The following is a 24,571-nucleotide window of genomic DNA, read 5'->3' on the forward strand; positions in this document are numbered from 1 at the left end:
CGTTTTATCCACTCAGCCATTCTGTGTCTTTTGATTGGGGCATTCAGTCCATTGACATTTAAGGTGATAATTGATAGATGATTATTTATTGCCATTTGATCCTCGTGTTCCAGTTGATTCTATGGTTCTCCATTCTTCTTCTTTTTTTTTTTTTTTTTTTTTTGGTTGGATGGTCTCCTGTTATTATCTGCTTGAGTGTATTTTTTTTTTCATTTTTTGCAAATGCAATATTTGGTTTTGGCTTGTGGTTGCCCTGTTTTTTAAGTATGCTAACCCCTTCCCATAATTGTGTGTTTTAGCCTGATGGTCCTGTAAGTTCAAACACTTCATTATTATATTAAAATTAAGAAGAGAGACATACATACAAACAAAAAGGATTATTTACCTCCTAACATCCCTTGCCCACATTTTATGGTTTTGATGACTCTTTTATTTTTTTCCTTTTAATTTTATTTTGTTTGAAGCATGTTCATGATTAAATCTGTATGCTGGCTTATTTGAGTGACTGCTCTCTGATTGTATCTTCCTCAGTCCTAGTTCTTCCTCTTCTTCTTCTTCTTCTTTTTTTTTTTTTTTTCTTTTCTTTTTTCTTCCCTTTCCTTCCTTTCTTTTTGGTTTAGAGAAGCCCTTTCAATATTTCCTTTAACCTGGGTTTTGTGTTGCTGTATTCTTTAAGTTTTTGTTTGTTGGGAAAAATTTTTATTTCCCCTTCTATTTTAAATGATATTCTTGCTGGATAAAGTATTCTAGGTTGCATATTTTTTCCTTTGAGCACTTTAAATATCTCTTGCCATTCCCTCCTGGCCTGTAGTGTTTCTGTAGAGAAATCAGCTGATATTCTTATGGGGGTTCCCTTGTAGGTAACATTCTGTTTTTCTCTTGCTGCCTTTAGGATCCTCTCTTTATCACTAACTTTTGCCATTTTTATTATGATGTGTCTTGGTGTGGGTCTGTTTGGGTTCAGTTTGTTTGGGGTCCTCTGTGCTTCTTGTATCTTGAATCCAGTATCCTTTAGATTTGGGAAGTTTCCAGCGATAATTTCTTCAAATATATTTTCCATTCCTTTATCTTTTTCTACTCCTTCTGGAATTCCTATTATGCGTAGATTGGCCCGTTTTATATTATCCCATAGGTCTCTTATATTGCTTTCCAGTTTTTTGATTCGGTTTTCTGTCTGTTGACCAGATTGAGTGATTTCCATTATTCTATCTTCCATATCACTGATTCGTTCTTCTGCATTATTCATTCTAGTTTTTACTGCCCCTAGTTCAGTTTGCATCTCTGCAAATGAATGTTCTAGTTTTTCTTGGCTCCTCCTTATATTTTCTAGCTCCTTTCTGAGGGTATCTGCATTGCTGTTCATATCTTCTCTTAATTCCTTCAGTATTTTCACTATTTCTCTTTTGAACTCCAGGTCTGTCAGACTGCAGAGATCAGTTTCATTGTTGACTGTTTTAGGTGAGTTCTCCTGTTGGTTTGACTGGGGGTGGTTTCTCAGCTTCTTCATCTTGCTTGTTGTCTTCTTTCTCCTGAGGGAGTTGTACTCTCCGTTATCGGGTAGTGTTTGCCTTGTCACTGCCCTGGAATATTTCCTGAGGGCTGTCGTTGTTGGTCAATCTTTTTTTGAGGCAGTGTGGCTTTTCTGGAGTGTTGATGGGACTAACAGTGTTTCTTTGAAGCAAAGGAGGACTTCCTGAGGGCAGACAGGACTGGGAGGTCCACCCCACGATGGTAGCAGATTTCACTTGGTTCTCAGCACCCCCTGGGGTCTTGGGCGGGTAGCAGGGCCCTTGGAGACTCAAGAGGTTCCTCCCCAGGGCAGCCCGACTCAGAAAGACCGTCTGAGATCTTTTCCCGATTCGGCCAGGCTTGTTGCAGCTTTTCTGGGCTGCAGGGGGTCCTGCCTGGAGCTGGCAGTCCTATGCAGCTGGTCCACTAGGTCTCAGCACCCCTTGGGGTCTTGGGCGGGTAGCAGGGCCTTTGGAGACTCAAGAGGCTCCTCCCCAGAACAGCCCAACTCAGAAAGACCGTCTGAGATCTTTTCCCAAGTCGGCCAGGCTTGTTGCAGCTTTTCTGGGCTGCAGGGTGTCCTGCCTGGAGCTGGCAGTCCTATGCAGCTGGTCCACTAGGTCTCAGCACCCCCTGGGGTCTTGGGCGGGTAGCAGGGCCCTTGGAGACTCAAGAGGCTCCTCCCCAGGACAGCCTGACTCAGAAAGACCGTCTGAGATCTTTTCCCAAGTCGGCCAGGCTTGTTGCAGCTTTTCTGGGCTGCAGGGGGTCCTGCCTGGAGCTGGCAGTCCTATGCAGCTGGTCCACTAGGTCTCAGCACCCCTTGGGGTCTTGGGCGGGTAGCAGGGCCCTTGGAGGCTCAAGAGGCTCCTCCCCAGGGCAGCCCGATTCAGAAAGACCGTTTGAGATCTTTTCCCGATTCGGCCAGGCTTGTTGCAGCTTTTCTGGGCTGCAGGGGGTCCTGCCTGGAGCTGGCAGTCCTATGCAGCTGGTCCACTAGGTCTCAGCACCCCCTGGGGTCTTGGGCGGGTAGCAGGGCCCTTGGAGACTCAAGAGGCTCCTCCCCAGGACAGCCCGACTCAGAAAGACCGTCTGAGATCTTTTCCCGATTCGGCCAGGCTTGTTGCAGCTTTTCTGGGCTGCAGGGGGTCCTGCCTGGAGCTGGCAGTCCTATGCAGCTGGTCCACTAGGTCTCAGCACCCCTTGGGGTCTTGGGCGGGTAGCAGGGCCCTTGGAGACTCAAGAGGCTCCTCCCCAGGACAGCCCAACTCCGAAAGACCGTCTGAGATCTTTTCCCAATTCGGCCAGGCTTGTTGCAGCTTTTCTGGGCTGCAGGGGGTCCTGCCTGGAGCTGGCAGTCCTATGCAGCTGGTCCACTAGGTCTTAGCACCCCCTGGGGTCTTGGGCGTGTAGCAAGGCCCTTGGAGACTCAAGAGGCTCCTCCCCAGGGGAGCCCGTCTCAGAAAAACCGTCGGAGAATTAGGTCGATCTATTCACGGCCTGGCTAGGCTTGTTCTAGCTTTTCTGGGCTGCAGGCCTTTTCTAGGGGGCTGGTGGTGTTTGGTGCTGCTCTGTGGAAGTGTAGCCCCTCCAAAGGGCAAGCAGGCCTGTGCAGGGAGAGCCCCTGCGGTGGTAGGCTTCAGGCAATTGTTGAGGCCAGCCCTCCTGGATGGCAGGCAGCCCCAGGTTCGGCGAGAGCGTAGGGGGTGGCGGGGGTGGGGGGAGGGAATGCACTGGGAAGCACAGCTTTCTGCTAGCTAGCGGGCCTGTAAGCTTGTTGTGGCGTGGGGGGTATTCTATGGGGACCCACCCCTTCTTCTCTCCCCTCCCCAGCACGGGCGCAGACCAGGCTCTTCTCCCAGGTTCCCTCTGAGGCAGCTTTCCACTTCCCCGCCCCTAGAGTATTGCTCCCTTCCTCTGCGACAGCTTTGTTTTCTAGTCTCCCAGGCAGTCTCTGCCCCGTCAAATGGTTTAGAGACCTCCCAAGCAGTTTCCGCTCTTCCCCGCCCCCCTAGCCCGGGGACTAATCTCTGGAGCCGAGGTCTCGGTGCCCAGCCCCCCCCCCCCCAGGCGTCCCCCGGCCCTTTCTTGGGGACTAACCTTTGGAGGCGAGGTCTCGGTGCCCAGCCCCCACCCAGGCGTCCCCCGGCCCCCTCTCGGGGACCAACCTTCAGAGCTGAGGTCTCGGTGCCCAGCCCCCACCCAGGCGTCCCCCGGCCCTTTCCCGGGGACTAACCTCTGGAGCCGAGGATTCGGTGCCCAGCCCCCACCCAGGCGTCTCAATTTTTGGTGACTGTGCCCGTAGTTCAGATGGTCCGTTGGGTTCTTGATCGTTTTTCCGTATTCCGACTTACTGCTACACTCTTCTCTGCATCTGGAGATTCCTCCGGTTCGTTTGATCTTTCCCCCGGTAGGAGACTTTCCAGGGTGCGGGATCCCTTTCTCCTCCGCAGTTCCCTTTCGGGAGCGCCCGTCCCGCTCGGATTCACCTTCTCTCACTCTCCTCTTTTCTCCCGTTCTGCCCAATAATGTCACGAATTTCTTGCCGTTATTGGAGTTTAGGTTCCTCTGCCAGCGATTGGTTGTTGTTCTGTGCGAGTCATTTCTTCTGTAGATGTGCTTTTTTTGTTGTGTTTGTGGGAGAGGGCGAGCGTGTCCCCCTACTCCTCCGCCATCTTGTCCTCTCTCCCTTATTAGATCTTATGGAGATATTGCCCTCTATAATAACCTGTGTCAAAATGCCCAAGTTTAAAGTAGCCAATGGATATGCTACTAAGACTGTGTATTTAGTCTGAACGCACACACACACACACACACACTACTGAAAATAGGATCTGAGAGTCAAGCAGTGAATCATTGCTGTACAAGTTAAAAGCATATATTATTAGTTGTTTGCCACTTAAGAAGCGAAAACAGTAGGGTGGAGATACCAGACCAGAATATCATTTTTTCATTTTATGCCACCCGCAGCATAAGGAGGTTCCCAGGCTAGAGGCTGAATCAGAGCTGGAACTGCTGGCCTACACCACAGCCATGGGAACACCAGATCCGAGCCATGTCTGCAACCTACACCACATCTCACAGCAATGCTGGATCTTTAAACCACTAAGTGAGGCCTGCATCCTCATGGATGTTAGTCAGATTTGCTTCTGCTGAGCCATGATGGGACCTCCCTGCCCAGAATATTTTGATTAGTGTTGGTAAGGAAGTCCAGTTCCTAATTCATATTTTGTACAAATATTCACTGAGCACCTGCTCTGGGGTAAGTATCATAGAGAATAAGGAAATGAGATGCTCTGTGTCCTCAGAAGTTGACAGTCTGGTGGAGAGTGAGAGGAAGCAGGCACTCAGGTGATTGTAACTCAGGGCAATCAGTGGTCTGTAGGAAATGGCAAAGCTGGCGGGGCCAATACATCTCAGGGCTTGGTCCAGCTGGAGGTATCAGGCATCTGCAAGGCATCAGGGTGTCTCAGAGGAAAGTAGGGCAGAGGCAGTAAAGACCATGTCTCCCAGTTTCACAGTTTTGCTCCTGACCAGCTTTATTACTCACATATGCAAAGCCAAGCCTCATGATCTGGATGTAAACACTCTGAGCTCTTCTAATATAGACCAGGACTGCTAACAGAGCCATCAGTGTCTCCAGGGAGGGCTCAGAAATACAGTGGGATCTTAGAATATAGACCTATAATGGTGAGGTTGCTTAGTGCATTTCACAGCACACATACCAGAAGGCCTGCTAATCACTCACTGACAGACTACGGGCAAATGACTTACGTCTTTAAGTTTTGGTTTCCTCCTACTTGGCATGGGAATAACAACATGTATTTTAAAGTTTGTTGTGAAGATTTAGTGAGATACTTTTTGAGAGTGTTCCTAATCCATATTGAGATTTCCACAATTGCTCATTTTCTTGCTTTTTCAGCCACTATCACATGGCTGACCTGAACTTTGATGAAAGTTCTGCAGGCTTCACTGTGGTTAATGGCAACTACAGTCTCCTTCATTCCTCACTATTTATTATTTTGAGATAACAGTTTGTCTGGGGTATACCAGGATACTGCTCTGAACCACATGTGGCCGTGATAAGCCTGGATTATTAATTGGGGTCATGATTTTTTTAAGTTGTAAAAATTCAGTGGGATTATCTTTAATAAGCAAATAGAGCCTAAGCTGCTTCTTCTTTTTTTTTTTTTAATTGCTCTCCCTTTTGTCGAAAAGTATACATTTAGATAAAATTTATTTTTTCTAAAATTTTTCAAGGAATTTCACATGTAATTTATTCCATCTACTAATGACAACAAAAATTGTTGGAGTTCCCATTGTGGCTCAGTGGTTAATGAATCCAACTAGGATTGTGGGTTCCATCCCTGGCCTTGCTCAGTGGGTTAAGGATCCAGTGTTGCCGTGACCTGTGGTGTAGTTTGCAGATGTGGCTTGGATCTGGTGTTGCTGTGGCTCTGGCGTAGGCCAGCGGCTACAGCTCCGATTCGACCCCTAGCCTGGGAACCTCCATATGCCATGGGAACGGCCCAAGAAATGGCAAAAAGACAAAAAAAATTGTTTTAGGAGTTCCCATTGTGGCTCAGCAGTAACCAACAAGACTAGCATCCATGAGGACCCCTGGCCTCGCTCAGTGGGTTAAGGATGTGGCACTGCCACGAGCTGTGGTATAGGCTGCAGATGCAGCTTGGATCTTACATTGTTGTGGCTGTGGTTTAGGCCAGCAGCTACAGGTCTAATTCACCCCTAGACTGGGAACTTCCATATGCCACAGGTGTGGACCTAAAAAGCAAAAAAAAAAAAAAAAAGGTTTAATAATTAAAACAATAGTTTTTAATTTTCAAGAGCATATACAAAGGCTTTTTGTTTGTTTACTTTTGGAAAGAGGTGGGATTTTCCAGGTTGCCCAAATCAAAGAACTAGATTTTTGTTTTTGTTTTTTAAATAGAAAGTATCATTTCCATATTGCATATCCAGTAAATGGTTTGGATAACAAAAAAGAATGATCAGTTTACCTGTTTTCTAAAAATACAATTTTTTTTTCAGTTAAATATAATGACAGTTCAACCATGTTATGTCTACTTGTAAAAAAGTATAATGATTTAGGGGATGTTTTATCTGTGGATTAGAGTATTTCATTACTTTTCAAGGTTTTTTTTTTCTTTTCAAATTATAGTGCCTGAAAAGAGACAAAATTTGGTTTCAAATTATTGTACTAAAGATTACTTTTTGCCTCGTAATTGTAGCTCTTGGGATTTAGGGATTCCTGAATATGCTAAGGTATGAAGTGGCCATTACATGTCTAGATTTCAAAGGTCTATCTAATGTTGAATAAGGGGGCATGCTGGGATTAGGTAATGTTATTGAAACTGAACAGGACCCTGTGGGGCCTCCCCGGGAACAGACCCCTGCCTCCATGTTCCCTGCCCCTTCTTCGTATTAACGCTTGATTCTCCTAGGGCATTTCCCAAGTACCTAAGAGCAAATTTAATCAGGGAAATGAGCTAATGCAGAAACAAAGGAAAGCAGTCAAGCAGGACAAAATAATAATAGCTTAGCCATAAAACAAAGTCAAGGACTTTTAGTTTTTTCCTCAAGGGCTATAGATAATATCCTGAGCTATATCTTTGAGTTGTTTTGCACAGATACTAATACTCCTACCAGGTGGAACAAGTTAACAGCATGCTGACCAATAGTATGCAGACCTCAGACTGGATGGAACCACAAGGTTGATGATTGACAATCTGAAACATCATCTTGTGAAATCATCCTTAACCAATCTGAGAACTGCACACAAGCTGACCACATACCCTGTGACGCTCTCCCTCACACTACCTTTAAAATCCTCATCCCTGAAAGCCATTGGAGAGTTTGGGTCTTTTGAACATGAGCTGCCCATTCTGCTTATTTGGTGCCCTGCAATAAACACTGTACTTGCCTTCAGCATAACCTGGTATCAGTAGATTGGCTTTGCTGTGTGAGGTTTGGTAACATTATTGCCACATCATTCAATTGGGCTCTGTTTTCTTGGAAAATACTACCTTCTATCTGAAAGAGAGGCTCTGATGGATATCCTTGAGTTAACGCAGGAATTGGGAAAAGCACCATTGAACCAGCAGTGTTAATACATAGTCATCAAAATGTATGTCACAAAATCAAATTGTAACATTAAGCTAAAATATATTGTCATCCCATTGGTAAGCAGTGACCCAGTTTCACCTGGTTTGAGTATAACACATTACAGATCTTTGTATTTCCTAAGCCATTTCCTTCTATTTAGATTCAGATGGTAGGGATGGCACATAGCTGCAAAGACCCTCCTGGTAAATGTAGTTTGTGTTTCTGTTTTCAAAGAACAGCAAGGTTGTAGAATACTGGTTTTCCTGAAAATGGTTTGGAAGGTGGAATGACTGTCTGAATGATGATCTACTCTAAATTTCTGTTTGCCTTAAATTTAAAATATCAGTCTGAGTTTTAGTATTTTAGTCTCTAAATTTAAAATGTCTGGAATACACAAGTTGCATAATGATTTGGAAGGCTTCACTGGTCATAGTAGTACTTAGTAGATAGTTGTTAACTGGCCTGTGCTGGTTACCAGTCAAAGGAACTTGAAGGGCTAGGTCAGGATATTCAGTGCCAGAAGAGCAAAATTGAAAGATATCTCCCCTTATTTAACAGACCAGAAGTGCTGAACAGTGCTGCTTCCTTCTGTTATTACAGTTTGGACCTACCCTCTTTCAACAAGTCTGTGGAGCTGTAACCTAGCACCTCACTGATAAAATGCTCACATTTCTCACATTTTCCTACAGACTGCATATTATAGTCATTCCACCCCTATTTATTTATTTATTTATTTTAGCTGGCTCAATATTTCTAGCTGCTGGGCAAAATGTTAGAATACAACAATGTCAACATGAATTTCCAAGAGTCCAATGAAGTCTGGCTCTAAAACGAGCAAGTGAGTTGGGACATTCAAGCTATTTCCTGGTTCTATTTCCCTTTCTTTTCTCTTGTTTTTACTGAAATAGAACCACTGATTGAGAGGCTGGCTGGACATGTTCAGAGACTGGATACTCCATAAACAGTGCCTCAGTCTGTTTGGGCTGTTATAAAGAAGTACCATAGACTGGCTGGCCTATAAACAAGAGAAATTTATTTCTCTCAGGTCTAGAGGATGAAGTCTGAGATCAGAGTGCCCCATGGCCAGCTTTTGGCAAGGACCCTATTCCAGGATGCAGACTGCTAACTTCTCACAACCTCCCATGGTAGAAAGAGAGCCAGCTTGTTTTCTGAACTCTTCTTATAAGGATACCAATTCCATTCACAAAGCCTCCACTCTCATGACACAATCATCTCCCCAAAGCTTCACTTTGAAAACCTCCACATTGAATGTAAATTGCCACAACCACTATGGAGAACAGTATGGAGGTTCCTGAAAACTAAAAGTAGAGTTACCATACAATCCAGCAATCCCATTTTTTGGCATCTATCCAGAGAAACACATAATTCAAAACAATACATACACCCCGATGTTCACTGCAGCACTATTTACAAGAGCCAAGCAATGGAAACAACCTAAATGTCCATCAGCAGAGGAATGGATAAAGAAGCTGTGGTATATATATACCATTGAATAATACTCAGCCATAAAAAAGAATGAAAGACTGCCATTTGCAGCAACATGGATGTACCTAGAGATTATCATACTAAGTGAAGTATGTCAGACAGAGAAAGACAAGTGTATGATATCAATTACACACAGAATCTAAAAAAAAAAAAATGATACAAATGAATGTACATACAAAACAGAAATAATTTATAGACTTCAAAAACCCAGTTATGATTATCAAAGGGGAAATATGACAGGAAGGGATAAATTAGGAATTTGAGATTAACAGATACACACTACTATATATACAATAGATAAAACAACCAGGACCTACTGTATAGCACAGGGACCTCAGTATTTTGTAATAAACTATAAGGGAAAAGAATCTGAAAAAGAATAGGTATATGTATAACTGAATCACTTTGGTGTACACCTGAAATAACACAACATTGTAAATCAACCATAACTCAATTAAATAAGTAAATAAATAATAAAACCACCTTGGCTATTAGGTTGTAACATATGAATTTTGAGGGGACACAAACATTCAAACCACAACAAGCAGCTTTCTGCTCCTTGTACTTTAGGGTGTTCAGAGAATGGGGATGGGATATGGTACTTTGGCAATGTTCTTGTGTATTTTTATCAGAACCCCTAAGAGAAACGTGTTTCACTTACTAAAACATATTAAACACTACATGCCTGTATTTAAGTGCCTATTCTGTGCAAAGCAGACATGATGTTTGCTCTCATGGAGCTTCTGTTTGAGCAGCATCTTCACTGTAAATAAAGGGACAGTTGCCTCTTCCATCATTCCTTCAATGGAGCTTGGTGGTGGGTGCCCCTAGCAGGACTAAAACATCAGACTATCAGGACATCAGGACATCAATATCAGAATAGAGAATACTTGAGAAAATAATGGTAAGAGTAGGTGGGAGTAGAGGGGAAAAAGAATAAAAAGAAATACGTGCTTAGTGAGTAGAGATGGGGTTAGAGAGGGAGGCATCAGGGATGGTGCTGAGAGCCACTCAATGGTCCAGACCATCCAGCCATGAAGTACACGTTGCCCCTTGTGACAGCATTTTGCATTGCTTGCAAGGTAAAATCTTGTCCCCATGTAAAATATCAGGGAGCTGATATTATCACTTTGGGCCAGTTTTCTGGATCAGACTTAGTCAAGTTGCTGAGAGAAAGCAGCAGGATTTCTGATTGCCAGTCTAGACTATACTTTCCCCCTTTTATGGCTCATTATACAAATATTTGTGCTGACCGGTAAGCTGATAAGTGCCAACTGGAGTCAATTCATTTAAGAGGAAAATTATTTATGATTACAATTTGGCTGTAAGGCTTCTTGAGTATTTCCTCTACTCTGACTCAAGAATTGAAATTAGCAAGACCCCGAATGGCATTTTCTCACTTCTGTGGAAAAGATATGTAGTAGCTTCATTGGATCACGATAGACACTTGTACTCAGGATACATCCAAGTAGCCGTTGCTTAGCTTTTCCCTAATCCTCCACTGTCTCTGGACCGAACTCCTCCTCTCATTAAACACACTTCTCAACAGATTTTCCCTTTTCTTTTAAAAGCCTCTTCTGGTCTGTCTGGGTTATGTATTGACCTATTTATTTTCTGTGTGGGTGGTTTCTGTGACTCCTCCTGGCTCAGAGGCAGAATGACTGAATCTAAATTTTCAGCTCTGAGCATAATGGAAATCCTTAACCAAATGCATGTGCACCTGTTTCACTTCCAAAATCCTCCTGAGTTGGCTTATCTGTGGGTATTTTGCTCAGTAGCTTGGGTTGCGCTAATGAGACCAAGGCTATGGTTTTGATGTGCAGGGTCTCGTGAGCACCCATCCTGCAGATCAGCCTGAACTCTGAACCCAGAAAGGGGCCCTGCACATGGATGGCCATGGTCCTGGAGGACCAGATGAGAGAGTAAAGGTGAATCTGAATAAATCTGTAAGCATAAAGATAACTCATTTGTGAGCCTTCTTGATGAGGTACCTCAGCTTGGTGGCACCTCCTTTGCATATGAATTCAAGTGTATAAATATGTGGTGAATGCATCCCCAAGTTTTTGAAGTGAGAACTTGACAGGTTTGGGCTAGTCCCAGAAAGCAGACTAAGCAAAATTACTATGGTGCCAGTACATGGGGTGGAGTTTCCATAAGAGTCAGGACACTGCTGCTCAATTTCCTGCCTCTTCAGCCATGGAAAAAAACAAGCTGCAGTTTTCTTCATAAACCATTGTATAAATGACTCTATGTGCCCAAGGGTGATTGGTCCAAAGAACTTTACAGAAAGATCTGCTCTGGCCAAGGAGAAACCAATTGTTTAGCCAGCATCATGGACTGAATATATACCTTGTGGTCCGTTACCATGTGGAAAGGAAACAAAAGTGAACATTCTTGCCTTCTGGAGGGTTACTTCAAGATGTGAAAAAGAAGCAAGTAAGCCAACAGTGGAAACATAAGAAATATATTTGCCTAAATACACTTGAACAAAAGTAGCCAAGATTATCAACAATGAGTGTCAAGCTTATCAACAGGCAGCTTCCTGAATGAAGTGATTCTTGAGCAGAGTTTGGACCATGTACCCTGCACAGGACAGGAGGAAGGACATTCTGCAGAGGGTTAGACATGAGTGATATTTACTGGGTGGGTTGCACGTGAGGGCACAAGGTGTGAGCTGAGGACACACTGAAATCACCAGTGCCATTGTCTGCCCTGTCTTAAATGCCAAATGGACAAAAGTCTCTCCTCTAACAGCCCTTTGTAGCTGGCGGTGCTCTAATCCCCTTGTGAAGGCTGTGTATACAGAACCCAGTTCTCTCTCCGAACTCATGGCAGCATTGGATGTATCTGCCTTGTGTGGTCATGGGACACACCTTGGCTCATGAAATAAGAATGAAGTGTCCGACCCCTAGCCTGGGAACCTCTATATGCTGCGGGCATGGCCCTAAAAAAGTAAAAAAAAATCTTTTGCTTTCCGGACCTGGTTAAGGAGGAGGTACCATCATGGGAGTTGACAACCACCATGCAAAGGACCAAAAGGAAAGGTTCATCCCAAGGAACCCAAGAGCCAGGACATCTACTCGAGGCTGTTGGTCAAGCTGTACAGGTTTCTGGCCAGATGAACCAACTCCACCTCGATCAAGTTGTGCTGAAGAGGCTGTTCCACCTCGATCAAGTTGTGGTGAAGAGGCTACCAACCGGCCACCCCTGTCACTTTCCCAGATGTTCCCTTAGATGAAGCTTCCTGGTGGGAAAGGTAAGACCACCGTGGTCATAAGGACTATAACCTATGATGTGCATGACCAGGAGGTGCCCAAACTGAAAGTGTGTGCTCTGTGAGTGAGCAGCTGTGCCCAGAGTTGGATTCTCAAGGCTGGGGACAAGATCCTCACTTTCGACCAGCTGGCCATTGGACTCCCCCAAAGGCTGTGGCACTCTCCTCCTCTCTGGTCCTCCCAAGGGCCACGAAGTGTGCAGGCGTTTCAGCAAGGCCCCAGGAACCCTGCATGGCCACACCAAACCCTGTGTTCGCGCCAAGGGCCGGAAGTTCGAGTGCGCCAGAGGCCAATGTGCCAGCCGCAGCTACAAAAACTAACCCCAGAGCCTGCCTTCTTATTAAAAAGATTTTGGATGCTGGGAAAAAAAAAAAAAAAAAAAGAATAAAGTGTTAGGTATTGCTTCCACAAGAAAGCACTCAGTCGCCATCATGGGGCACAGCAGTTCTCGTTTTCTCGTGGCAACAAAAGTAAATTCAGGTGTCGAGTGGAGCCTCCTGTGTTGAGTCCCCTGACGACCTGCACTGGACATGTGGCACAAAGAAAAATAAGGCTTTGTTAGGTTTTTGCCACTGAAACTTGAGAGTTAATCTGTTGCCCTGGCATAACCTGGTTCTTCCTGGATGATTCAATTATACTTATATTTTCTCCCTGTCTAGCCTTTCTCCTCCAACTCTACATATACTCTGATTCCTATCCATAAGATGTGAAGGAAATTGTGGTGGAAAGATCACGGAGTAGCCGTATAGGATAATTTCAGGCTTTATCTTGCAGGACACTTATGCCGTGTTTACTGTACCATGGACCATTTCTTTCTTAATATTCTTTTCTCCTTTGGCTTCTGTGACATCTCTTCCAACTCAGCTTTTAGATCACTGATTATGTGTTTTAGGTATAAAACCCTAAAGAATCTCATCTACTCTCCCCATTTTTAACTAATATGTATATAACTATGATACTGATAACTCCTGAATATGTACCTCCTGCTCTAGCATGTGTGCTACAGCGTAGACTTGTACACACAAAGGCCATTCAAATACTACTACATCTACAACTTTTTTTGGCCATACTCATGGCATGCAGAAGTTCTGGGGCCAGGAACTGAACCCATGCCACAGCAGTGACAATACCAATTTTTAACCCACTGAGCCACAAGGGAACTCCTACGTCTACAACTGAGTCTTTCTCTCCTCCCAGACTTGGTCACTCTTCAAAATCAAATTGGTTAACTGGAGGGAGTTCCCACTGTGGCATGGCGGTAACGAACCTGACTAGTATCCATGAGTATGTGGGTTCAATCCCTGGCCTCGCTCAGTGGGTTAAGGATCCGGCATTGCTGTAAGCTGTGTGGTAGGCCAGCGGCTGCACCTCTGATTCAACCCCTAGCTTGGGAACTTCTTTATGCCACATGTATGGCCCTTAAAAGGAATAAAAAGAAAAAAAAAATGGTCAACTGGAAATCTCACTTGATTTCTTTCTCTCTCCTTTAAATATAGCTTCCCAATATACTTTGTGACCAGATATGATCAGTTCTGCTTCTAAAAGGAAAGCACCTGGTTCAGAGCATTGGAAGGGGACCAGCATGGCAGGAGGGTAAAGCATCTGTGGCAGGTGATGAAACCAGTCAGTTGGATGAGGGATAGCTCACCAAGAGCCTGGCCAGCAAAGAGCTTTGATTTCAACTAGAATGCAATGAGGGGACATCAAAAATATTAAGTAAGAGGACATAAACATGATCATTTTTGTATTTTTGAGAAATTTCTCCAAAAGCTCCATGGAGAATCAATTGATGTAGGAAAACCAATCCAGAAGCTATTAAAGAACCTAGTAGATAAGAAGTTGGATTGTAGCATTAATGCTAGAGAAGAGAGTATAGAAAGAAAATATGGGAAAATGGAAATCTCTGTGCCCTTGTACATGCAGTTCCCTTGATGTGGACTTTATTCACCTGGATGATGTCAATTTTTAATTTTATTATTATTTATTATTATTATTTTGGTCTTTTTAGGGCTGTACCTGCGGCATGTGGAGGTTCCCAGGTTAGGGGTCAAATCAGAGCTATAGCTGCAGGCCTACACTACAGTTCACAGCAATGCTGGATCCTTAACCCACTGAGTGAGGCCAGAGATTGAACTTGCATTCTCATGGATACTAGTCAGATTTATTTCTGCTGAGCCACGATGGAAACTCTCAATTTTTCATTTTAAAAGCAACCTAATTATCCCTTCTTACAGAAAGCCTCCCATTATTTTCCACCTCTGGGTTTTAGAGGTCTTGCCTCGATGGTCCCAAAGCCCTCATACACTAACTGGTGGAAGACCACTTACATATCAATTTCTCCTCCAAAATTGTGTGCTGTTCAACAGATAAGCCCATCTTTCATCTCTATATTCCCCATGCCTCTCAAAGGCATGACATCAATTAGATATGCAGTAAAGGTTTGATGAATGAATTAATAGCTGATGGATCTGGAAGGCTTTGCTTTGAACTGAAGAACTATTCGAGGGCATTATGGACTTTTTAGTCTATATCCAAAAAGCACTTGCAGAGGGGCAATGAGAATGGAAGGGAGTAGGCATGTGAAATTTTTCAGAGATTGATGTGAAGTCTGTTATTGATAGTAAGAATGGGAGGGAAATGAGAAATTCCTGCTGTGGCACAGTGGGTTAAGGATCTCATGGGGGGCTGGGTGGAAGAATGGGGAGGAAATGAAAATCTGTAGGATTCTGACTTTTGATTCCCCAATATTTCATTTTCTATAATTCTCACTGTAACTCATGCCTACTATGTTTATTGCCTGTATAAAGTGTTAAAGGCAGAATTACTAAATACTTTGTAAATTCTACACAAGGGAAACCAACTCATTTGAAAAGCAAAAATTTAAGCCTTAAATTTTAATCCTAACAAAATCTTCTGCAGTTCTGTTTTAACAATAATATTGCCTTAATTTTGACATATATGAACTGATCTAATATACTTAGCCTATCTCCAATATATCTTTTTTTTTTTTTATTTCTTACACTCTTTTTTTGACTGCTCCCATGATTTGTGAAAGTTCCAGGGCCAGGGATTGAATTGTGCCACAGCAGTAGCCTGAGCCACAACAGGGACAACGCTGAGTCCTTCACTGCTAAGCCACCAGGGAACTCCCTTTCTTACACTCTTTACTGCAAAGTCTAACTACTTCTCTTACTGTGTCAACAACCCTTGACTATTTTATTTTACTTCTGCCTTCTTTTCCCCCTCCCTGGAATTTCCAGAAGTTCTGTAGATGGAGTGATGGTGATTGAAATGGTCAGCTCTTAGCAGAACCATACAACTGGGTAAGGAATAAGCCTCCCAACATTTCTTGGGCTCTGGAATCCTGTGTCATCCCAATTCTTTCGGGGCTGGCAGCTTGCTTATCTTCAGCAAATGCTAGGCATCATTTCAAATGTCACATTGTGGAAAAATCACTCTGTCATCAAGAAAGAAAAGGGAGAGAGACAGAGGAGAGATGCCTTTTTTTTTTGTATCTGAAACCTGGCACTGTCAGCCATCTGGAACCTGCCTCCCAGACTCTGTCTGGCCTTGGCTTGGAGACGGCAGGGTTGCTGTGTAGCACAAGGAGGTGCAAAAACAAACATGGGCACAAAACCAAATACTTGACTGCAAGAAATGTTCTGAAAGTTATAAAAGTGAAATACTACTTCCAGCTGTCACTTTATACAAGGATTAAGTTGAGCTCAAGGGTCTGCAGAAACTAAAAAAAGAAAGTGAATTATTCATTGCAGTACCTATTCAAGTTGCAGATGCCTGGGTTTTCTACTGATGGATATTCATGATCCCTTTGTCTGTTTATCTATTCACTCACTTACTTGTCTTCATGTATGCATTTGAAGACATGGTGTTGCTGCTAAGATGGATGGTGAAGCTTCATATTCTTTTTTCCTGTAGCCAAGAGCATCCTGCCCATTGACCATCCTATAGTAAATTCTGGCCTTGCCGTGGCTCCCTCTTAGTCTCACAGTCTGCACAATGCAGTCATGTTGAAATGAACATTAGCATCCAATGACCAGAGGGTAAGCGCATTGAGCACAATAAGGTGGATATGAAGACTGTTTGATTGATGGGCTGAGCTTCTATGTGCCCCATCATTGTTTTCTAGCCATTGATCTCCATGATGCAAAGTTCTTCCTCCAATTGCCCCATCAAAGGTGTTCCTTGTTGACTCTATATCCAAGAACTGATTAGATAACATGTCAATGCTGATACATGACCATAACCACTCAGCCTCTGGGGGTCTTTCCATGCCTTAGTTTTGCCCCTGAGGATAGCACAGGGGCTCAGAAGTATGTGGCTGGCACATAGAAGGTGATGTGGCTACATTCTGCACTGCTTTCATTTTTAACATGGCACTTGCTGCCTCAAAGTCATACAGATGTTTTATGGATTTTCAGGGGAATGGGGTAGGGGAGCCTTATTTCCAAATATTGTTTAAGAACTTGAGTCTTTCTCCCTATCATCTAGTTGGCTAAATTAAGATCCCATGTGAAATCTAGTATCTCTCACGCTGATTGCCTTTACTGGACTGATTATTCATGAATGCAGAAACCCCTGAATTGCAGGCTTAACTTGTTACTGCTCTCAGAGAAACACTTCCACTTGTGGATTTGGGAATGATGCACTAGGAGGAAAATAGTCTAATCTGATCATCAACCATGGGGTGCTCCTAAAACTGTGTAAACACTGACAGAGGTATTTCTCAAAGTCTGTGCCAGAAGGAAGGCAACATTTTTGTGAAGTATGTGAACATTCATTCAAATTCAAAGCCCTCATTCAGCCTGAGGAATTTGTCCTAAGCTGTATGTCTCATCCTGTGCCAGCCGGGACCCAGAGTAATATTCTGCAAAATTAAATATTTTTGATAATGGTGTTGTTCCTTAGCTATTTAAAAAATATTTTCTAATAAAGGAAAATGTCAAGAGGAATATTTCATGCTATTCAGCCATTAAAATCTTGAGAAACTCCCAAACTCCTTCACCATAACTTTCATTATTCTGAGTTAACACTCAAATAGTACAAGGGCTGAGAGCTACATTTTGTCCTTTGAGTATAGATAAAATATAGTAGGTATTAAATGTATTGGTTTTTCACATTTTGTTTCAGGTTTTTCCTTGGCAGTATTAGGTTTATTTTTAACCATATTTCAGGGAGAAACTATCAAGCAGCCTTGTGATGCAAGGACACTGTAAGAGGAGAAGCACTACTAATATTTTTATCATAGAAAAGTATTGTAAATAACTTCACATTCATGAGTCAGAGATGTCCGGAATGAACAGCTTGCAACAGTGAAAGTAAGAAATTTCTGTCTAGCCCATCAAGGAAGAGATCCATTTTGAGCATAAGTGAGGAGAATTAGGCTAATGAAGGATTACAGAAAAAAATTTTAGCCAATAATATTTATTTTGCACTTATGTGCCAGGCCCTGTGCTAAGTACTCTTATGACTTGAAATTATCTCATCTTTCTCACAATCCTATGAGATAAGATTATTATTTCCATTTTAGAGTTACAAGATCTGAGGCAGAGGTAAAGTTAAGTAATCAAGAGTTATGGGTAAAAATTGTGGGGTAAGAAGAACAAGTTTTGTTTTGAGAACATAACATTCTCATATCTTGAGAGACTCACTGGCTTTATTATAAAGCACATATGAAACACATTTTCAAAACGATCACCATCTAGGAGATCCCATCATGGCACAGCAGAAACAAATCCAACTAGGAACCATGAGGCTTTGGATTCAATCCCTGGCCTTGCTCAGTGGGTTAAGGATTTGATGTTGCTGTGAGCTGTGGTGTAGGTCACAGACACAGCTCAGATCCTGCGATGCTGTGGCTGTGGCGTAGGCCGGCGGCTGTGGCGTAGGCCGGCAGCTGTAGCTCCAATTCATCCCCTAGTCTGGGAACATCCATATGCCGAGGGTGCAGCCCTAAAAAGCAAAAGAAAAAAAAAAAGTAAATAAATAAAAAATAAAAAATAAAATAAAATAAAATGATCACTATCCATTTGGGTATTTTCCTTTTAAAGTTTATGATGTTGGCTTGCAAAATCTGTGAAAGCGCTCTAGGACAGGAATTTTCAAACTTTGCTCCTTGACTTCCTGAGGGACCTTCAGACACTTCCGGGGTGTCTGCTGGGTCAAAATTATTTTCATAACAACACCATGATTATTATTTGCAATTTTCACTGTGTTACATTGGCACTGATGGGGCAAACGCAATGGCGAGTAAAACTGCTGGTGACTTAGCACAAATCAAGGCAGTGGCACCAAAGTGGCACTACTAGTGGTCTTCACTACCAAATAGTCACAATAAAAATAGTCTGGTTATTTCCAGAGAAAATACTTGTGCAATTATCTGGGTTATGGGCTGGCCTGGCCACTTTTTTCATGGAATACCATTTCTATCTAAAAGAATGTTTGTAAGATAAACATGGTTATCCAGACTTGAGTATACATTTTCTCAAAAATGAACAAAGTGAGCTCATCTCTTTGAGGAAAATCATTATTTGCTGTCAATGATGCAAGTTGCAAAGCAAAACCTAGAATTTTGGAAAATATATCCACCATCACAAACTTGACTATTGCCTTTGAATGGATAAGCAATGAGATCCTGATGTATAGCACTGGGAACTTTATCTAGTCACTTATGATGGAGCATAATAATGTGAGAAAAAAGGATGTATACACATATGTGTAACTGGGTCCCCATGCAGTACAGTAGAAAAGTGACAGAACACTGTAAACCAGGTATAATAAAAAATCATTATATATTAAAAAAAAAAGCTTTAAGACTTTTCTAGAAAGAGCCCACTCTGTCTGAGAGCGTTGTTGGACAAGCTGTACACTACTGCCTTGAAGTAGATCAGACACTGTCAAGCAGGTGGCAGGGGCATCTTTATGTTTGGCCGCAAGGAGCATATTGGTGCTTTGGCAGAAGTCTGAGTGAGAGCTGTTATGCTGTATTGTTGGTATAAAGGGAAATTCCCTTTGGCCAGAACCGCCAACATGCTGAACTGATCTCTTCTGCTTGAAGAGACCACATGTTTCTGACTCTGCTCAGCAAGACCACCATTCCTATTCTTGTGCTGCTGCATCAGCCTCTTGGTCAGAGCAATGTGCTGTTGGGTGGAACACCTCCACTTTGCACATCAGAGCTCTCTGGTTTTATACCCACACAGCTGTAGCCCTTTTGGGACTACATTTACATCCTTGTGTATAGACAAGGACAGAGAGAGAAAGCATGGAGCAGAGAACCCTTGCTTTTTTGGATCATCATCAACTTCCAATGAAAAGCCACTTCAGGTCGACAACCAATGGAGGATACCAGGTGGCTGGTATTCTGCCACCTGTGAGTGAGTGTTAGTTTGGAACCTACTTCATAGAATCTCCTGAATGATTTGAGTATTTCCACTTGCACAGAGCACAATTCCTTTGGTAAATGCTCTCAGATTCCTCAGAGGAAGGTTAGGTTGAAGATCACACCACTTATTTTTGATGGTATTCCAGATTTCTTATTCAAAAATATCTGATGTGTTATTTATCAAAAATCTATGGATATGGAAATGATCCTCCTTTGATGATTGGAATGAAGAGCCATGATTGTTCTGAATCGAACCTGATGATTCATTCATCCTTCTCTTTTCACTAACTCAGTTTGTATTTCATCATCACCATCATCATTGTCAGATTATTGGCTAGGGTTTCCACAACAAAATACTACTGACTGGGAAACTTAAGCAACAGACATTTATTTTATCACAGTTCTGGAGGCTGGACCTCCAAGATCAAGGTGACAACAACGGGGTTGGCTTCTACTGTGTCCTCTCTTCCCTGATTCTAATGCCTGCCTTCTCACTCTGTCCCTGCATGGCCTTTCCTCTAAGCCTACATGCAAACACTAGTTCTATTCTATTATTTCCCCACCCTTAAGATATTAAGAAGCAACAGCTATTTCAGTCTCCACTGTTCAAAGCTTTACAGTCTATACATCTAATATGCGAATAAAGAATTTTTTTTATTACATCAGCCTCACCCAATTTCTTTTTTTTCTTTTTTTTTTTTTTTTTTTGTCTTTTCTTGAGCCGCTCCCACGGCATATGGAGGTTCCCAGTCTAGGGGTCTAATCGGAGCTATAGTCACCAGCCTACGCCAGAGCCATAGCAATGTGTGGATCTGAGCTGCGTCTGCGACCCACACCACGGTTCACAGCAATGCCAGATTCTTAACCCACTGAGCAAGGCCAGGGATTGAACCTGCAACCTCATCGTTCCGTCAGGTTCGTTAACCACTGCACCACGATGGGAACTCCCAGCCTCACCCAATTTCTTTTATCTATTTATTTATTTTTTAGGGCCACATCTGTGGCATATGGAAGTTCCCAGGCTAGGGGTCAGTCGGAGCTATAGCTGATAATCCATGCTTACAGCCACAGCAATATTGGATCTGAGCCACTTCAGAGACCTCAGCTCACGGCAACACCTGATCCTCGGCCCACTGAGCGAGGCCAGGGATCGAACCCATGGATTTGACACATGGGTTGGACAGGGATCTCATGGATTGGACATATTTCTGCTTCTCTGCCATGGGAACTCAGACCTTAGAGAATTTCCCACTGCAACTTCATCAGAGATGCTGAGCCTCCAGTACCCAAATGAACTGATCAAATTCCAAACCCACTGGAACCATCTGAAATAATAATAAATGTTGATGTTTTAAACCACTAAAAAAAAAAAAAAGACTTTCTTAGGAGACTGTGATCTTATAGATGCATCCAATTTTTAGACATTGTATAATAACAACTGTAAATGACCAGTGCATGCATGCTTTTATAAAATTACACATGAGTAAAAAGATCCATTCAAAATACATATTTGTCTTTCTCTGTGATCACTTATATATAGAATCTAATAAAAATGATACAGAAGAACTTATTCACAAAACAGAAACAGAATCAAAGATTTCAAAACCAAACTTACGGTTACCAAAGGGGAAACACTGGAGGAGGGATAAATTAGGAGGTTGGATTAACATATACACACTAGTACATATAAAAGAGATAAGTAACAGGGACCTACTGTCTAGCACAGGGAAATCTCAATACTCTGTAACAACCTATATGGGAGAAGAATCTGAAAAGGAATGGAGACATGTATGTGAATAACTGTTTTACTTTGCTGTACACCTGAAACTAACAAAATATTCTAAGTCAACTATACTCCAATAAAACTTTTTTAAAAAAATGCAAGATAGACCAATGGATTTTTGTGTAACCAAATAGAAAAAATTCATTGATAATATTTCAGATACCACATTGCAACTAACCATTAAGAAATTCTGAGTTTGAGTAGAGTGGTAGAAGACTATCCATAAATCCTTGAAAAGGCCATTAGAATACTCTGCCCCTTTCAATCTATCTATCTGTATGAGTTGGATTTCCTTACATACTTCAGCCAAAATAACATACCCCAGGAGACTGAACATAGTTAAAATAGGAGAAGACAACTTTCCTGTGTTAATCCAGGTGTTAAAGAAATATATAAAAATGCAAAACAATGCCATTCCTCTTAAGTTCTATAACATAGTTATTTTTATGCTTGTGGTTGACAGAGGGGAAGGAAATGGAAGTTGGATGGATAGGGAGTTTAGGGTTGGTGGATGCAAAGTGTAACATTTGGAATGGATGGGCAATAGGCTCCAATTGTACAGCACAGGAAACTGTATGTGATTGTGTCACTTTGCTATACAATACAAATTGAAGAAACATTGTAAATACTTTAGTAAGAAAATTTTTAAAAAGAAAATTATCTAATCCAAGACAAAAGAACATATCTAATCTAAGATAATTATACAATCTGGAGTTCCCGTTGTGGCATAGAGTAAACTAATCCTACTAGGAACCATGAGGTTGTGGGTTTGATTCCTGGCCTCACTCAGTGGGTTAAGGATCCGACATTGCTGTGAGCTGTGGTGTAGGTCGAAGATGCGGCTTGAATCTGGCATTGCTGTGGCTGTGATGTAGGCCAGCAGCTACAGCTCTGATTAGGCCCTAGCCTGGGAACCTCCATAGGCCATGAGTGCGGCCCTAAAAAGACAAAAAAGAAAAAAAAGGTTATACAATCCAAGGCAAAATAAGAAAATAAAAATGTATTAAGCATGAATTAAAAAATTTATTTCAATGCATTAAAAATCGATCAATATTGGAGTTCCCTTCATGGCTAAGTGGTTAACGAATCCAACTAGTATCCACGAGGACACAGGTTCGATCCCTGGCTCTCTCAGTGGGTTAAGGATCCGGCATTGCTGTGAGCTGTGGTGTAGGTCGCAGACACAGCTTGGATCCCACGTTGCTGTGGCTGTGGTATAGGCCAGCAGCTGCAGCTGCAAATCAACCCCTAGCCCGGGAACCTCCATATGCCACAGGTACACACCTAAAAAGAAAAAAAGAGAAAAAGGCACATAATGAAGGGAATTTAGGGTCTTCATAATTTTTAAGGGTGTAAAGAACCAAATGTCTGCAAACCTCTGCTCTCGGAGAAAAAAAAAGTTCCTCCAAGAGAGGGGAGTTTATCTGCTCCTGGAGACTGTCAGAGGGAAGACAATCGTGTGGGATGTCAATGAAATGAAGGTAATGACATGGCACAGCGGGGCGGATCAGGGCCAGCCAGCAGAATGGATTAGATTGTCTACATTTTATTTTAGTTTAGTAAGGAAACTTTTCCTAAAGTGATTTTTAAAGCAATAGTACTAGCTTGTTCTCTCTCTAAAGACATTTTGTTTTTTATAAAATTACAGCCTGGAAAACACACTATGTGTTTAGTCTGAGTAGGTAGCCTGAGTTGTTTGTTAAATACCAGATCTCAGATTTGTGGCTGTTTCTCAAAAATAACTACATGACACCGGCAATTAAATTTATGTATCATTTTGATTATTTATACTTTAGTGAATCAAAGGAGGTAAATAATGGTCTGCAGCCCAGCATGTCCATCAGCATCTCATTGGCGAGCCCTTTAGATGCCTTCCATTATGAAGCTGGATACAACACATAATCTTCCCATTAAACAGTCTGGAAGGAACCATCATCCATGCCTGCTCCCACTTTGGCATCCTCCCATTTCTGGAGCTGGGTATTCCTGCTTTGCAAACATGCCCTTTGAACCATGTAGGGCAGGCATTAGTTAGTCTCAACTGTTTTAACATTTCTCCTTCCTTTTACTTAGGACATTGTTGATCGCTCAGAATTAGAGTTTCTTCTGCCCTGCCTCTCAGAGTGCTACAGGACGGACACAAATTTAATGTCTAAGGTCAAATTTAATGTCAAATTTAATGCTTAATGTCTCTCCACTGGGGAGATGGCCAATGGCCCTGCTAAGAGAAATTGTGGATGAGGTGGGTTCTCTCTCTTTCACAGGTGCCCCTGCTCCAGCTGTTTTGACTTTTCTTCATGCAATGAATGTGTCTATTTTTTGCTTTTTAGGGTTGCACCCACAGCACATGGAAGTTTCCAGGCTAGGGGTTGTTATATAGAGCTATAGCTGCGGGCCTGCACCACAGCCACATCAACCAGGGATCCCAGCCACGTCTGTGACCTACACCACAGCTCATGGCAACACTGGATCCTTAACCCACTGAGCGAGGCCAGGCACCGAACCCACATCCTCATGGTTACTAATGAGCTAGATCAGGAACTCCTGATTGTGTCTTTATTTGTTTTCACTGAATAAACAGGGTAGGTAGCTTCCATCTTACCTCCGAAGGACATCTTCAGTGACAGGGAGCTGTGAATTAGCTAGCAGAACGAACTAAATCTTCCTGAGGTTCCTTTCCACCTTGAGTACTTGGTGACTCCTAGATTTACTCTGCCCATTTGATGCAAAGTGCTGAACGATGGCGGGGCAAACATTGAAAGCAGCCGTAGCTGACCAAAACTGGTCTCAGCCTCCCATCTGAAAGTCAGGAGCAGGGAAACTCACCTTTTCTCAATACAAGAGAGCTAATGAACAGCGCACATGACATGCCATACAATAAACTTCCATCCCACCACCCCTGAGAGTAAACTGCATTTGAAGCATACTCTACAGGAGCCATCAGATACTTTGGAGAATCCAAGTAATTGGTTTTGA

At 42.7% G+C, this 24,571-nt stretch overlaps 1 pseudogene; it reads left to right on the top strand.

The window, feature by feature from the left end:
- The first annotated feature begins 12,138 nt into the window (after positions 1 to 12,138).
- On the top strand, positions 12,139 to 12,730 carry LOC751868 (60S ribosomal protein L18 pseudogene; annotated as a pseudogene).
- Positions 12,731 to 24,571: the final 11,841 nt, after the last annotated feature.

Source organism: Sus scrofa, chromosome 1 (genome assembly GCF_054392235.1).
Source record: "Sus scrofa isolate SSC_HxYL_T2T_F1_AM1 chromosome 1, Sscrofa_HxYL_maternal_Yorkshire_Landrace_v2.0, whole genome shotgun sequence".
Classification (NCBI taxonomy): domain Eukaryota; kingdom Metazoa; phylum Chordata; class Mammalia; order Artiodactyla; family Suidae; genus Sus; species Sus scrofa.